General features: G+C 36.6%; 1 protein-coding gene and 1 long non-coding RNA gene across 22 annotated transcripts in view; one reads left to right on the top strand and one right to left on the bottom strand.

Annotated features, from left to right (window-relative positions):
* The window catches only part of LOC128263826 (uncharacterized), a 457,572-nt gene that overhangs the window by 215,763 nt on the left and 225,767 nt on the right, over positions 1 to 16,042 (bottom strand). The gene's annotated exons all lie outside the window — the stretch shown is intronic.
* On the top strand, positions 567 to 1,877 carry LOC128263831 (uncharacterized). The gene is made up of 5 exons (XR_008268531.1): positions 567 to 810; positions 1,130 to 1,151; positions 1,254 to 1,326; positions 1,534 to 1,642; positions 1,742 to 1,877. It is a non-coding gene; the product is annotated as an uncharacterized LOC128263831 (long non-coding RNA).

Here is a 16,042-nt window from a genome sequence, read left to right as displayed (position 1 = left end):
CCAATAAAAAAAGCTTCTTTCATGCATGCTTTGCAAGCGAAAAAGAATGTAAGAAGCTATAAAGAAGCATTTTTTATGCATTCTAAAGAGTTTTTGTGAAATCGTCCCTTCCACTACAATGCATAAAAAGCCTTCTTTTGCAATGTAAAAAAAAAACTGAAACCCGAACGATGCCGATCGTCCAATATTTTTGAGATCGTGTTTTTCACCGAAAACCTCGCTTACGAAAGAACGCAAAAAGAAGTCTTGTTTCGGAATGGACAAACAAATGGGAAACCAATTTAATCTATTTTTCTTAATGAACAGCAGCGGCCTAAATGTATTCACTTTTTATCTTTAAAAACAATATCTGAATGCTTTGTTATGTTTGGGGTATATGACTTGTTAAAGTTTTCCTAAAATTAATTCTGTAAAAAATATTAATATTTAATTTTATTAATAATAATATTTAATATATTTTATATTGTATTAGAAAATTATTAATTTGAATCAGTTTTTTATATATTTTAATTTTAGGTAATAATATATACACGATTACATGATTTTTTTTAAAGCGTGATTTTGTTTTAAATTATTATTTTACATTGCCGGCGCTATAGTTTCCTCCGCCACTGTATTCACAAGGAGTAACCGAACAAAACGGTACTCTAAAAAGCAAACGACAAGAAAAAAAGGGAAAATGCAAGAATGCGCGCGGTCTTTTTCGTTTCTTTTGCATTTCTCGCCACTTGCATTTTGATTTTCATTTGAAATAGCTGGTGCCCCTGTGATTTGTGAAATTAATATATTCTATGCGGTTTTAATTTTCAAGTAAGTACATATGTTGATATAAACAAACTAAATAGGAGTTCCAATACTGTTAATAAAATAACATGAACCAAACAATGGATTAATTAAAACAATAAGTGATGTGTACCTGTGCCAAAAAAAATATTAAATTTATAAACACTTATTAACAGTCTTAAAAACAGTGTACGGTCAAAACAAATGTAAACAAATTGTTCCTAAAACTGTGTGCTTCTGTTAATCAAACAAATAAAAAGAAATATTTTTTTGAGCGTACACTGCAATAAGACTTGAGTTTTAATTTAATTAATGCGTTTTAAATATTATTTTCGTTTAATTCCAGAAAAACTATTTCAAAACAAAAGGTAATTTATATATATTTCATAAATTTAAATTTGTTGTTTTGTGAACTCGTTTCGTTTATTTGTGTGCTCACTTTTTTCTCTCTTCCTTTTACTTCTACCTAGTGTGGACTTACATCTACATACAAGTAGTGTTTTTTAGGGTGGACCTAAGAACACAAATTATGTGAACAAAAATGTAAGAAAAATAAACATAAATTTAAATAATTAGACATTACATAATTAAAAAATTTAATAATTTAATTGAAAAAAGATATTTTACAAAATAAACACATATGATACCTATGAATCTCCTTGAAAAATTATTAGAATGGTACCATAATAATAATGTTACTAGAGATCAACTTGATGTGTTTTTAAAAATTTTTGAATTCGGAAAATCTAGATCTTCAGTAGGATATTAAGTCCAAGTTTGATAATGGAGCTTAATTATGACGGTACTAGGGACAGGGAAGGTTTTGCGTCCTACATTCATTTAAATGAAACATTATTCGGTAAGTGTTTTACAAACTTACAATCGTATTTTAATAAAATTACATATTTCCTTCTCATTATTATATTTTATATTACATTTTCCATTATTATATTTTCAGAGTCACAAAGAAGAGACGGTTACCGCTTTACAGACCATTTTAAAGACCTTCGACTGGCCTTCACTAGGGCCAAAAATAAAACTTATAAGGGTAAAAGTATGGCCAAAAAGATGAGAGAGGACGAAAACGGCCAGGAGTAATACAATAAGTTTTAAAGCATGTTAATATTAAAAAAAAATTAAATAAATAAAAATTGGAATTGACAAAAGAAACGGTTCCCAATAGCTTTTTTGGGAACGATAATATTTGCATTCTTGGGTAAGACTATTAAAAGGCATGTTTTGGAATCATTCTAAATGTGTTCTTGTGGAAGGAATCAATATTAATTCTGTAGATGTGTTACACAATGCTTGCTTTGGAAGCTATCCAGGAAGGTTCCCGAGGAACGTTTCTAAGTTCATTCTAACAGTGCGCTGTAGAATGCTTCCTTCGTAAAGTACACATGGAAGGGAAACCCGAGCGTTTCCGAAGTTGAAACTACCTTCCAATGGAACGCATTAAGACTCGTTCTTAGATCGGTTTTAAAAGAAGGCTTACTTTTTGTCCCGTCTCGAACAAAAAGGAAAGGGAGCTTTCAGGGATCTGGAATGCGTTTTTCGCATGCAAAGGAAGCGTAAAAGAACGCATCCTGGAAGCGTGTTTTTTCCTACTGGTGCTCAACGCAACACTTACACACAGAAACTCATATTAAGAAAGGAATGCGAAGGGAGGAGTAAAAAGCAACAAGCAACATTCATAACAAATTCTAAGTAAAAGTGTTATTCCAAGTAAGTCAGCATTTCATGTTAATTCTCATTTTAATAGCGTAATACCACGAAAACAAAACTAATGATCCGACATACTCAAAATGTTTTTTTAGTTGGCGTAACTCGGGAGTCTAACCGTGGTATTTAAACTGGTCTTGCATTTAATATCGATAATTTTCTTCAATTTTACAGAGTTAGTTCTATTTTCTGCGCACCATAAATTAAAAATATATAGGCGTGCAAACGTACACAAATGTAACAAAAACCATTCATTAATGTAAATATCTTGAACTTTGTGAATTTTTGCGACCGTCTGACGACTTTAAAATTCACTTTTATTGTCACATAACGCAGCTGCGCTGCAAAATTGAACACGTGATCAAGCTTTGCGTTCTGTTTTTAGAATGTCTGGTTAGATTTCCTGCAAAAACTGGTTTGCCATACAAAAAAATTGAAATTTATTATTTATGGTCTATGGGAGCGACCACTGTGCACTGTTGAGGTGCCACGCCGACTAGATGCCCTTCCTTGATGTTGGGCTGCTCCTGGTGCCACTTGCCCCGATTCTTGAAGACACATCACATACTCCCGGGACCATCGCCGCCAAAACATATGCCCGGCTGACGAGAGAGGTCGCCATCGCCGCAAGCAACTGAGACCCGCCTGGTCCAGGGTCCTGAGTGTTGGGGCTGCCAGTAACGGCCCACCTATCAGAAGGTGCCCGGCACCTTGGCACCTTGCCCGGCTTGGGTCGATGCCCATTGCTCCGAGGGGCCTGGACTCTATCCCGACCAGGACTGTCCCCAGCTCTTCAGCGTTTAAGAGCGCGCTGCCCACCGATCGTAGGAGAAGGTGCTTGGCAGTTTTGACACCTGCCTCCCAGAGTCCTCCCATGTGCGGTGCCCGAGTCGGTGTGAACGCAAATTTACATCCGCATCTTGACGCGAAGGGCATGGAAGTGGCGACACACTCCGACAAAGTTCGTCGCGTTGTCGCAATGAACGACTTGGGGACATCCTCGGCGCCCAACAAACCTATGAAAAGCCAATAAAAACGAGTCTGTGGCTAAATCTGAAACAGTTTCTAGATGATCCGCTTTGGACAAACAGGGCAATGTAAGACTTATACGAAGGCCTTCCACGAATTTTCAATGACGTACAAACTGGACCACAAAAATTGCAAATGGGCGAAGTGAACCAGATTGACTGTACGATTTCGTCAACGTCACAACCTCTTGATATAAAATCTGCCGGGTTCTGTTTGGTTGGGACATGCCGCCAAGTAGCTTCACCTGACCACTCTTGAATCTCTGCTACCCTGTTCAAGACGAATGACGACAACGACGATAGATGAGATCGGATCCAATAAAGCGTAACTTCAAAATCAATAAACAATTCGTTCGGTAGGGACCTTCAATAGGGGCTTGATTCTGTGACAGAGATCTGCGAGAAGGGAGCGTTTTAGTCTTGAGCGGCGCTACGTTAGACTTTGAAGTCAAGAACGATAATTTAAAAACTCTCCGCGAGCTCCATCAGCCCTCATGGATGCGTCGGCAAAGACATTTAGAGCTTAAACAATTTCAAGAATTCAGAGGGTTCTCTTCTCCACACTATTGATCACTTGGCGATACATTTTCTATACATCGGCAGTCAGGTCAAACCTGAGATAACGCTTTACACGGCGCGTTAAAAACGACCCTCAGTTTGGTCGACGTACTCTGGGGCCTAAGAACACATTGATAAGGTATGGCATAGTGCGGAGTAAAAGGAGTTTTGTTATCTGTGGGAGACATAAGACCTAAGGATTGGTACTCTTCCATAAATTCTAAGTACATTTTTTTGAACTCAGGGTCTTGAGACAAGCCACCGTTTTGCAACTTCAAATTAATTGCCCAACCCATTTGGATCAGATTTAAACGGCAGCCTTACTTTAACCCGACCTGATGGCAACACCTAAGATGTTTTTCGGTAATGCTCAGGTGAAAATATTTTCTTAGGAGATGGTATCGTTCGATACTAAAGGCTCTTCACTGAAACTGAAACAATTCACAACACTTTGGGAAGCACATGCCTTGTGTCTTCCAGAAACAACCAACCTAGAAGGGTCCTCTGCAGATTGGGATAATCAGGACCTTGTTTAATTTGGCCAACAGCTAACAATTCGAAAAACGATTCTGCTCCAATCAACATATCTTTTCTTGGTGGCTGCTAATGGTAGGTTATTTGGAATTCTCCAGTCATCCACGTTCACAGATTGATCAGTATGGTACCCTAAGATCGATTTTAATATCCATCGATCGAATGCATTGATTCCATTTTCTTTTTTTTTAATTTAAATTAAATTTAAAATAAAAAAAAATAAATTTAAATTTAAATTAAAAAAAAAATCGAATAAAAAAAATAATTGTAACCCTAACGATGACGACAAAAAATAATAAATAAGTTTTCGAATCAAAAACAACGACGAAAAAAATAATTAATTATTATAAAAAAAATTTAAAAAACACTCGCCGCGGGCAACTTATTATATATGCAATGTATGTGTCACTGTCACTAACCTTTTTGCCTTTTAGTAGTAGTAGTGTAGTCTTTATTTATAAAAAAAAATACATTGAGGAAACGGCATTACAAATTTACAATTAAAGTGATTTACATATATTTTTACAAAAAAGAAAAGGAGTAGGAGAATAAAGCTTAATGGGAGAATTTCTCCTCTGGTCATGAAAATTGTGCGAATCTTCTTCACAGAGAGCGTCGATAAAATAATTACAAGCGCCCAGATATTATTCAAGATACCTATAATCATACGAGGCGCACTTCTCCTTGATTCCGTTTTAAATTAAGTCCTGTAGGTTTCGACCATTTTTAAGAGTATTCTTTCCGACCATTGCGGCCACTGTGAAGGGTCACCCAACTGAAGTCTCTCACCGTGGGTCTCTGCCAGCGTATACCATTCAACGACCCATTGCTTTCATTCCTGCAGCAAATAGTTGGCTGGAATATATGGCAGTCTATGTTCGGGCATGCTTACGACCTTTTGAATATACCTAAAGTGCATATCAGCTGTAAAAATATGGAGCGGCGAGTGGCCAGATTCGAGGTATAGCATCCTATTCGGGGTAAATCTGGGCAGGCGAAAAATCTTTTTTAATCTTAACAGGCTTTCGACTTCTTCATAGGGGAGATGCCCCAGACCTGCGCCACGTAACAAAGGTCTAACCGCATTACTGCACTCAAGATTGGAACGTCTTTTTTACCCAATAGTAATTACCATGTGCAATTTATGGCCAGTTTTGCGTCACTGAGTTTCTCCTGTAAATGGTGGTTATAGGACTTCACAATTTCAAGCTCAGTGGGTCCTAATCTACATTTTTCGAATTGTGCTAGCCTTTTTAAAAATTAGAACTTTCGACTTCTCAGTATTTACTTGCAGTACCCACAACAGGCAGTACTTGTGTAGAGCATTTATAATTGTTTGCAGTTCGGCGGGTGAATCGGCAAGGATAACTATATCATCTGCGTACAAAAGCGCCTTAATTGCGCACCCTCTTATTCTAGAAATAGATACACCAATATTGCTTAGCTTGTATATTAGGGTTCATCTGTCTATGGAGTTAAATGCAAATGAAATGAAATGAAACCGGCTTGGAACTCTGTTAAAATATCGTAGTCTCTTAACCAGTTTTTCAGCCGATCAAGCAGTAGAGCAGAGAAGACTTTAACTAACACATTCTGAAAGGATTTGCCTTTGTAGTAAGATGTCACTTTCGGATCGCCTTTCTTAAAAATGGGACATATTATACTTTTTCAGACATCAAGAACTGGTTAAATGCAGTGACAAGGCAGCGTACTTCATAAATTCTGATGGTATCCTGTCAGGACCAGACTGATGCCGCCCTTTATCTACACGCCTATACACGCCTAGTCGTATGCTCTAATTTTGTATGACAAAGAAAACTGGCGCCCTTTAGCTGTGGCTGCTATCTAGTTTGTTACAAGCTCTGGGTTGAGTAATTGACACTCACTCCGGCTTCGATCAGCTGTTGGTTACCACCTCTAGTGTTGTATTCTGTTTCCCACGCCGGTTTTCACCCGTCTGCGCTTTTCTGGCTTTTCTCGGCTTTCCACTTTCGCCGAAAAAATGAGTGCAAAAAGTGGTTACCTTTCCAGAAAACCAAGTCGTGATTCCAGCGTTGTCCAAAGGTCCACTGCGGATTGTCCGTGTTTCCTGCAATCAGTGAGCACCGCGTCGATGTTTGGCCGTAGATTGCAGTTTTTTAAAGTGCTGGTGTCTTAATAAAAAAACACTTTCCACGTAGCCGACGAAAGCTCAACCACACTCTTCAACACAACATGACAATGTCACACGCTTTATATTTATTATATAATCTGGACTAAACATTTTTTAGACGTGAATACTTTTTATTAAGCTATGAAGGTTCATTGAAGTTAGACGAATAGCGTAACGGTACACACTTATGGAAGAAGGAGTTCAGACAGCGTAATGTCAAGTAAGCCGTCAATAAGTCATGCGATTCCAAAACTAAATCTGTGTGCAGCTCATCTTCAGAGTAAATCAATACAATCAAGAAAAGATACAAGCTTCGGCAAGCCGAAGTTTTAATACCTTGCCGATATTAAAAAAATTAAATTTTCTTTGAAATATGTACATTTTGAGATTAGCGGCCGGGACTTTGTGTTTACGTAGGTACGGCATATGCATACTACATCTCCCTCCTTTTAAAAAATAAAGTTATACAAGAAAGGAAGCAAGCTTCAGCAAACCGAAGTATATATACCCTTGCAGCTCTTTCAAAAATGAAATATTCTTGAAAACATTTAAACTCTGATTTACGATATTTTAAAGCTCAAATATTCGATCGTTCTTATGGCAGCTATATGGTATCGTTTTGAATAAACTTAAAATCAAAATTCTAAATTTTTAAGTTAATTCTAAATCCAAGAGAAAAAAAAATAAATTGAAAAATAGAGAAACTAACATTTTTTTCATTAATGTTTTTATATATCGATTTCTTGCATGGAGCTTTTTAATCGTCCGATTTTAATAAACTAATAATGATACTGATAAACCATTGTTATGTCTCGAAAAACTAAAAAAAAAAACAGAAAAATTATTTTTTTTTTCCGATTGTTCCTATGGGAGCTTTAAGATATTGCCCGGCTTGTTCCGACTTATATACTCCTGCAACAGTTAGACAACTTTTTAGAACTTTTCGTGCAGACTACTTTGCGTAAATACGGACGGACGGACAGACGAACAGATGGGCAGACGGACGGTCGGACACACGGGTGGACCGACGGACAGACGGACTGTCAGATGGATGGACGGATGGAGGGACCGATGGACAGACGGACATAACTAGATCGACTCTTCGGATATGTCTCCTTCAGTGCGTTGCAAACTTAAGAATAATAATTATAATTAAGAATATTAATAAAATGGAAAGAAGACTTGATGGTTTCTATCCATTTACCGCGTGCCAAACACAGGTCGATGGCGAACCGTGCTTCTCCTCTCATAAAAGTATCATCGCCCAAAGGATCGCTTGGCTACCTTCTATTGATTACCGTGAAGCCAAACACCTCAAATCCATAAGGTGCCGGCCATTGGCGTCTGTCACTTTGCCTCAACTGTAACGTACATCATTAAGGGAGCTTAGCACTAAATGTGGCTCAAAGCCGTAAAGATAAGCTTCTCCCAGCCTTGCGTAACAATCTCCTTTGACCAATGCATTTCAAATATTGTTTAATACCTCGTATAAATTTCCAGCATCACTTTCCCATTGGTTACAGTTAATATACACTGGCAGCAAGTGAAGGCTTTTGTTTCCTTAAGTCCTCAGTTGGATAATAATGCTTTGATTAATATCTATGAAACTGATTTTGATCTGCCAGTGAAGCTCTTTTCTTATTCCGTAAATCATTCTGCGGATGGCGGGTACCCATCTAAGCACAAAGTCCTTGAATTTAGCGTCGACTGCATCCAATTTGGACTCAAGAAATGTTTCGGAGAGAATAATATAATTTTTCTGTTTTTTTTTTAGTTTTTCGAGACGTAACAATGGTTTATTATTTCAGTATCATTATTAGTTTATTAAAATCGGACGATTAAAATATACTGAAGAATGGCAACAAATTGTGTGGAAGTCAAGTATTTCTTGATAAGGTCTTGACAGCGGAAAAACAAGCCAACAAAGCTGCTCTTTTAGAGTTAAAAAAGATTCCTTTATCCACAAGCAGGGAAAAAAATTAAAAGTACAGAACGACAGCATAAACATAAAAGAAAACTGGATGTCTTTAAACAGCAATAAAGTTCTTATGTGAAAGGGAAAGCCGGCTGAATCAAAACTAAAATAACTATACGGGCACAGTTTATAAATGTCGAACTTTAACCTCGCTGATCGTTCTTATGGCAGCTATATGGTATCGTTTTAAATTAAATTAACATCGAAATTCTAAATTTTTAAGTTATTTCTTAATCCAAGAGAAAAAAAAATAAATTGAAAAATAGAGAAACTAACATTTTTTTTCATTAATGTTTTTATATATCGATTTCTTGCATGGAGCTTTTTAATCGTCCGATATTAATAAATTAATAATGATACTGAAATAATAAACCATTGTTATGTCTCGAAAAATTAAAAAAAAAACAGAAAAATTATATTTTTTCCGATTGTTCCTATGGGAGCACATGATATTGCCCGGCTTGTTCCGACTTATATACTCCTGCAACAGTTAGACAACTCTTTGGAACTTTTCGTGCAGATCAGAGACTAGTTTGCGTAAATACGGACGGACGGACAGACGAACAGATGGGCAGACGGACGGTCGGACAGACGGGTGGACCGACGGACAGACGGACTGTCAGATGGATGGACGGATGGAGGGACCGATGGACAGACGGACATAACTAGATCGACTCTTCGGATATGTCTCCTTCAGTGCGTTACAAACTTAAGAATAATAATTATTATTAAGAATAATAATAAAATGAAAAAAGACTTCTTTCATACCCCACAATAGAGGTATAAATAGAAAAGGAATATGCCCAATAAAGAAAAGGGAAAAGTATTTATAATAAAGGATGAAAATTGTCATCCATCAAGATGGCCGTTAGGAAAGATCCAATCGAACTCCAAAAACTTTTGATAACAAGTTGTTTGACGATTATTATTTACTTTAACAAAAAATTAACGTCTGTTTATTTAATAAGTTCCTAATTCGGCACCCAGCTTTGAAATTTTTAAATTAAATTAAGGTCAATGGAGCTCGATATGGACCAAAAATTAATATTAATGAAATTATACCGAACCCGCCGACATAGTCGCGAAATATCACCCAGATATATGAAAAGAAATGCCTTGATAAATAGAAAAAGAATATGCCCAATAAAGAAAAGGGAAAAGTAGTTATAATAAAGGATGAAAATTGTCATCCATCAAGATGGCCGTTAGGAAAGATCCAATCGAACTCCAAAAACTTTTGATAACAAGTTGTTTGACGATTATTATTTACTTTAACAAAAAATTAACGTCTGTTTATTTAATAAGTTCCTTATTCGGCACCCAGCTTTGAAATTTTTAAATTAAATTAAGGTCAATGGAGCTCGATATGGACCAAAAATTAATATTAATGAAATTATACCGAACCCGACGACATAGTCCCGAATTATCACCCAGATATATGAAAAGAAATGCCTTGATGTGACTTGATATGGAATAACCTCTGACTTGTGGACCCATAATTTTTTAAAAATATCATACATATCAATTACGATCCATTATTTTTTAAGACGAAAACTGACATTAATTGCTGTAATGTCAGTCGATGGACATATCAGCGACTGGAATTTATGCTTCTTGGTTAAACATCAAATAAAAATTAAAGCTTTTTTTTATATTATAGTCGCAAACATAAAGTAACGAGTTTTGGACGAACTACGTACACTTAACTGCAACACAGACCATGACGGTGCAGTAGTCGTAAAAGACCAAGGAGCTAATATGATCAGCGCATTTAAAAATAACCGGAATATCACTGCGAAAACCATTTGCTGAAAAATTTTGAATTTGTTTTTCAAACTGCTCAGAAATTAACAAAAACCAGAAAAAAAAACTCTGAATTAGATCAATCCTTAAAAGTTGATTGCTAAACCAGGTGAAATATGGTATACCACACGTTATCTCGATATCCAAGAACTGGAAAAAAATAACTCGAACTCTTAAGGAAATAAACTAAGAACCATAGTCTAAACGGATTATGTCTTACAAGTTTTTAATGAATTTCGGAAGTGTTACAAAAAATTAAAACTGCTTCAAATGAGTTAAAAGGGGAAAAATATCCCTTGATCCATTCACACCTAGATCACTTGAAATCGAACTTTAATATTGACTCTAATGACACTGCTCTAACCACGGAACTAAAATTTAAGCTCCTTGAAAGAATATTCGAAAGACACTGACAAAATTTTATAAGCTTGCACTCTTTTAATTTTCTTCAACAAATATACTACTTACATTTAACACGGATCAAAAAAATATTATTTTATATTTCTGCCGAAAACTAATTTTGTTTTTGGCAATTATTTTATTTTACACGCCACACAAGGATGGTCCTTGTTTTCGTGTATGCGTAGGAGTGTTCAAAGATCCCAAATATTTGGGTATTAAGTGCAGGGCAGTAAAAAGCTTGTCAGTATCCTTGTGTTTTTATAAGAGGCGCCCGTGTCTATCACGGCCAATAATCCACATGTCCGCTGGGTGCCGTCTGCGGAGACGTCGTCGACCCAATGGTGTAGCAAGACGTCTAGCCAGACTGTTCGCGTGATCCAGCATCCGATCTCTGTATCGATTTGAAAAGCTACAAATTGTCTTTGTAACTTTGGCGTAACGTGGCGTGCTGCGTTTTGTCGACGTTCAGTCCAATGTTCTGGACACGCCAGGAGGCAGACGATGGGGTACTTCCAAATGCAGTGTCTTCTGCATAAGTGGCCAGGAGTGCACCGCGTGCAACTTGGTTTAGAAGATCCGACGTATAAACTGTATACAGGACCGGCCTAAGGACGCTTTCTTGCGGGACGCCAGCACGAATTGGGCGTAGTTTAGAACAATGTCCACAGATGTCGACACCAAATTCCCTTTTATCCAAGAATGACACGATTAACTTCTATAGTCCCTCAGGCAAAAGAGGTTTGTAAAAGAGACCTTCGTGCCAAACCCTGTTAAGGGCCTGTCGAACATTAAGAAAGACAGCTGAGCAGAATATGCATATAAGTCTCGTTATGAGGTGTAAACGTGAATTTTATTATTAACCCTAATAGAATACCTAATAGAATACTTGGTGATTTTATGAAACAACTTCTGAATAGTCCAACTTTTTTAACGATTATAAAATACGTTAAACGCAGTAATAGTTAAATATTTCAGAATTACGGCTTAAATTTCAAAAGCAAGCCTATCCCATATATACATTCAAGTCAACTTCGGTCGCGTGTAGACGTGTTTTCTTAACGCTCCGGAAAAACAATAAGCCACAAAGTCGAAAACGTTCGGAAAAAATTATAAACGCGAGGTTTTGCGATTCGCGATGCTAATTCGCATATCGTAAACTAAAGTTTTAGTTAATTAATTAATAAATATTACGCTCTATCAATAATTGAGTAAGAACGTGGATCAGCGCACTCAACGCCAAAAACAACAAGACGAAGCCCGTGAAAAAATTCAGAGAGAGCAAGACAAACGTCGTCTCTCTTTGGCCGGAAACAATGCTTATTTCTTGTTCACGAGTAATACTCTAGAGCCGAAAGTGCAAGAAAGTGCAAGTTTACTGACCGCCGAAAACCAGAGAGCTAGTTCTTGCTCTCCCGCCCTGCTTTTCACCGCACAAACACCATGGAGTGAGCAATGCAAAACTCCAACCGAGCTTCTGCCACCTAGTGCAACAACAACAGCAACTACTACGTCAACTACAACGGTCTCTGTCGCCAACAATGCAATAACGACTCCACTCTCTTCTTCTGCAGCGGGTAAAGCAACAACACAACCAAGTGCAAAAATCGGGTCAAACGGCAAAAACAAAGTTACGGTAGAAAAAATTACAATTCCGCAAGCGGGTTCGGCCATGCAGACAGGCATGGATCGCTATATTAATATTTCCAAGCGCAAGCTAACTCCCCCAAAAAAATCTGACGGCAATATGCCCAAAATAAACCGTACCAACAAAGGCCCTGAAAATCTCGGGCCATTAAATGAAAATAGATTTTCCATTCTGGCGGAGCCTGAAACAGAGTACGAAGAATTAGCCCCAAAGAAACTTAAGCCCCCACCTATCTTTATCCGGGAGAAGATCTCCAAAGTCCTAGTCAATAAAATAGTTGAGCTTGTCGGGAAGGATAACTTTCATGTTATTCCGTTTACGAAAGGGAATATGAGCGAAACCAAACTTCAAACCAAAACCGAAGATGATTTCCGAGCAGTGTCGAAGTACCTAAACAATGCCAAAAAGAATTACTACACCGTAAATCATTCTGCGGATGGCGGGTACCCATCTAAGCACAAAGTCCTTGAATTTAGCGTCGACTGCATCCAATTTGGACTCAAGAAATGTTTCGGAGAGAATAATATAATTTTTCTGTTTTTTTTTTAGTTTTTCGAGACGTAACAATTGTTTATTATTTCAGTATCATTATTAGTTTATTAAAATCGGACGATTAAAATATACTGAAGAATGGCAACAAATTGTGTGGAAGTCAAGTATTTCTTGATAAGGTCTTGACAGCGGAAAAACAAGCCAACAAAGCTGCTCTTTTAGAGTTAAAAAAGATTCCTTTATCCACAAGCAGGGAAAAAAATTAAAAGTACAGAACGACAGCATAAACATAAAAGAAAACTGGATGTCTTTAAACAGCAATAAAGTTCTTATGTGAAAGGGAAAGCCGGCTGAATCAAAACTAAAATAACTATACGGGCACAGTTTATAAATGTCGAACTTTAACCTCGCTGATCGTTCTTATGGCAGCTATATGGTATCGTTTTGAATTAAATTAACATCGAAATTCTAAATTTTTAAGTTATTTCTAAATCCAAAAATAAAAAAAATAAATTGAAAAATAGAGAAACTAACATTTTTTTCATTAATGTTTTTATATATCGATTTCTTGCATGGAGCTTTTTAATCGTCCGATTTTAATAAACTAATAATGATACTGATAAACCATTGTTATATCTCGAAAAACTAAAAAAAAAAACAGAAAAATTATATTTTTTTCCGATTGTTCCTATGGGAGCTTTATGATATTGCCCGGCTTGTTCCGACTTATATACTCCTGCAACAGTTAGACAACTTTTTAGAACTTTTCGTGCAGATAAGAGACTAGTTTGCGTAAATACGGACGGACGGACAGACGAACAGATGGGCAGACGGACGGTCGGACAGACGGGTGGACCGACGGACAGACGGACTGTCAGATGGATGGACGGATGGAGGGACCGATGGACAGACGGACATAACTAGATCGACTCTTCGGATATGTCTCCTTCAGTGCGTTACAAACTTAAGAATAATAATTATTATTAAGAATAATAATAAAATGAAAAAAGACTTCTTTCATACCCCACAATAGAGGTATAAATAGAAAAGGAATATGCCCAATAAAGAAAAGGGAAAAGTATTTATAATAAAGGATGAAAATTGTCATCCATCAAGATGGCCGTTAGGAAAGATCCAATCGAACTCCAAAAACTTTTGATAACAAGTTGTTTGACGATTATTATTTACTTTAACAAAAAATTAACGTCTGTTTATTTAATAAGTTCCTAATTCGGCACCCAGCTTTGAAATTTTTAAATTAAATTAAGGTCAATGGAGCTCGATATGGACCAAAAATTAATATTAATGAAATTATACCGAACCCGCCGACATAGTCGCGAAATATCACCCAGATATATGAAAAGAAATGCCTTGATAAATAGAAAAAGAATATGCCCAATAAAGAAAAGGGAAAAGTAGTTATAATAAAGGATGAAAATTGTCATCCATCAAGATGGCCGTTAGGAAAGATCCAATCGAACTCCAAAAACTTTTGATAACAAGTTGTTTGACGATTATTATTTACTTTAACAAAAAATTAACGTCTGTTTATTTAATAAGTTCCTTATTCGGCACCCAGCTTTGAAATTTTTAAATTAAATTAAGGTCAATGGAGCTCGATATGGACCAAAAATTAATATTAATGAAATTATACCGAACCCGACGACATAGTCGCGAAATATCACCCAGATATATGAAAAGAAATGCCTTGATGTGACTTGATATGGAGTAACCTCTGACTTGTGGACCCATAATTTTTTAAAAATATCATACATATCAATTACGATCCATTATTTTTTAAGACGAAAACTGACATTAATTGCTGTAATGTCAGTCGATGGACATATCAGCGACTGGAATTTATGCTTCTTGGTTAAACATCAAATAAAAATTAAAGCTTTTTTTTATATTATAGTCGCAAACATAAAGTAACGAGTTTTGGACGAACTAAGTACACTTAACTGCAACACAGACCATGACGGTGCAGTAGTCGTAAAAGACCAAGGAGCTAATATGATCAGCGCATTTAAAAATAACCGGAATATCACTGCGAAAACCATTTGCTGAAAAATTTTGAATTTGTTTTCAAACTGCTCAGAAATTAACAAAAACCAGAAAAAAAAACTCTGAATTAGATCAATCCTTAAAAGTTGATTGCTAAACCAGGTGAAATATGGTATACCACACGTTATCTCGATATCCAAGAACTGGAAAAAAATAACTCGAACTCTTAAGGAAATAAACTAAGAACCATAGTCTAAACGGATTATGTCTTACAAGTTTTTAATGAATTTCGGAAGTGTTACAAAAAATTAAAACTGCTTCAAATGAGTTAAAAGGGGAAAAATATCCCTTGATCCATTCACACCTAGATCACTTGAAATCGAACTTTAATATTGACTCTAATGACACTGCTCTAACCACGGAACTAAAATTTAAGCTCCTTGAAAGAATATTCGAAAGACACTGACAAAATTTTATAAGCTTGCACTCTTTTAATTTTCTTCAACAAATATACTACTTACATTTAACACGGATCAAAAAAATATTATTTTATATTTCCGCCGAAAACTAATTTTGTTTTTGGCAATTATTTTATTTTACACGCCACACAAGGATGGTCCTTGTTTTCGTGTATGCGTAGGAGTGTTCAAAGATCCCAAATATTTGGGTATTAAGTGCAGGGCAGTTAAAAGCTTGTCAGTATCCTTGTGTTTTTATAAGAGGCGCCCGTGTCTATCACGGCCAATAATCCACATGTCCGCTGGGTGCCGTCTGCGGAGACGTCGTCGACCCAATGGTGTAGCAAGACGTCTAGCCAGACTGTTCGCGTGATCCAGCATCCGATCTCTGTATCGATTTGAAAAGCTACAAATTGTCTTTGTAACTTTGGCGTAACGTGGCGTGCTGCGTTTTGTCGACGTTCAGTCCAATGTTCTGGACACGCC

Source organism: Drosophila gunungcola, unplaced genomic scaffold, assembly GCF_025200985.1.
Source record: "Drosophila gunungcola strain Sukarami unplaced genomic scaffold, Dgunungcola_SK_2 000019F, whole genome shotgun sequence".
In the NCBI taxonomy this organism is placed as follows: domain Eukaryota; kingdom Metazoa; phylum Arthropoda; class Insecta; order Diptera; family Drosophilidae; genus Drosophila; species Drosophila gunungcola.
This window is presented reverse-complemented; position numbering and strand designations above follow the sequence as displayed.